Source organism: Convolutriloba macropyga, unplaced genomic scaffold (genome assembly GCF_964194025.1).
Source record: "Convolutriloba macropyga unplaced genomic scaffold, txConMacr16.3 SCAFFOLD_4906, whole genome shotgun sequence".
Classification (NCBI taxonomy): Eukaryota; Metazoa; Xenacoelomorpha; order Acoela; family Convolutidae; genus Convolutriloba; species Convolutriloba macropyga.
Window position 1 is genome coordinate 17,501 of NW_027452657.1, and position 1,866 is coordinate 19,366.

General features: G+C 39.6%; 1 pseudogene; it reads right to left on the bottom strand.

Moving 5' to 3' along the window:
- Positions 1-1,079: 1,079 nt before the first annotated feature.
- Positions 1,080-1,231, bottom strand: LOC142357696 (5.8S ribosomal RNA; annotated as a pseudogene).
- Positions 1,232-1,866: the final 635 nt, after the last annotated feature.

Below are 1,866 nucleotides of genomic sequence, written 5' to 3' on the forward strand. Positions count from 1 at the left end.
ATTTTCGCTCGCCAATTATGGCTACTAATTCACACGGTACTGAGCTCAACAACATTAAATTTGTTCAGCAAGACTTTCACATGTTGATGTTTTGGCTTTCGCCTACTAGAAGCAACATAATACTCGTCTTGTTAGCTCATTCAATGAGAATAGCTTTTCCCGTTGAGAATTTTTGCCTTCAATTGGCGTTGTAGTGAGTTTGGCTACTCAGATCACCAAATACTTGTGACAATTCGAACCAGAAATGTTTTCAATTTTCACATGCTGATGTTTCGGATTCAACCTACTAGAAGCAGCATAATACTTGTATTCAACAATTTCTGTATCAAATCCCAGTTTTCTCTGGTGCATCTTTGCCAAACTATTCCAAACTGCCTGAGTCTGAATACCAATTACAGGTACTAGTAAATGCACGTTACTAAGGACTATATAGTTCTAGGTTACTGTACACAACGACGTTCACATGTTGATGTTTCAGCTGCCGCTTACTAGAAACAACATAATACTTATCGTGCATACCTTTCCATAACTTGTCCTTTTCAGATGCATTAGTTTCCCTTTGTCTTGGCTTCTACAGTCAGACTGGCTACTAGTAACAGCACAGTACTAATCACATATCGTTCTACAGTTTGCAGACAACTTTCACATGTTGATGTTTCAGCTTTCGCCTACTAGAAACAACATAATACTCGCTGTATACATTTGTAGTTCTCTATGTAACTTTCATGTGAAGAAGTTTCGCCAGTCTTTTTGACTGTCTCAAATCTGAGTCATGCTTAGGCTACTAGTTGCTTCATAGTACTTATCGCCTCGAGATCATTGAACAAAACTTGATTTTCACATGTTGCTGTTTCAGCTTCCGCTTACTAGAAACAACATAATACTAGTCTCATTAAGTTCCGTCTCTTTGCAATTTTCTTATGAAGAAAATTCGCCATCACAATGACTCCAGCAGTTCTTGATCAAGGAATGCAATCATTGATCAGAATGCTATTATTTGAATCGGTTCTGCTTTAAGTGTTCCAATTTTATTGGAAGCACCAACAATAGAACATCAATGTGTTCAATCGAGAGTTATATAACCCTGAATCGGACGCAGTCAACAGCCGAAGCCGAGACCGCCTTTTGCGTTAGAGAGGTCGGTAAACAAATCTTGCGATTCATACCGAATTAACACATATAGCTGTGCTCCTCTTCGTAAAGCGAGCCAAGTGATCCCCTGTTGAAGGATGTATTTGGACCAATCTAGTAGCATTTGGTTTCCAACAAGCTCTCCCAAGTTAGCTTACTTATTGGGCTTTTCAACCAATTCGGTTGGCTACAAGCATCATCAAAGTACTAGCCACAGTTTGATCGCAAAATTCTACGACTTTCACATGTTGATGTTTCGGCTTGCGCTTAGCCTACTATAAGCAACATAATACTAGTCATATCATAGAGCGTGATCAGCTTGTGACGTTCTCATGATGAAGTTTCACCAACAGTGTCTCACTTCGAGCTTAAATCCAGCTACTAGTAACTACACAGTACTGACTGCAACGATAACTTTTATCTATACCTTTCACATGCTGCGCTTTCGGCCAGGGCCTACTAACGTCAACATAATACTCGATATAAACTTTTGTTCATGATGCAGCTTCCCCATGCAGAAGTTTCGCCTTCAAATGCTCTCTTGGCCATATGACGTAAGAAAAGGTTACTAGTAACATCACAGTACTAGCCACAGTTTGATTGCAAAATTCTACGACTTTCACATGTTGATGTTTCGGCTTGCGCTTAGCCTACTAGAAGCAACATAATACTAGTCATATCATAGAGCGTGATCAGCTTGTGACGTTCTCATGATGAAGTTTCACCAACAGTGTC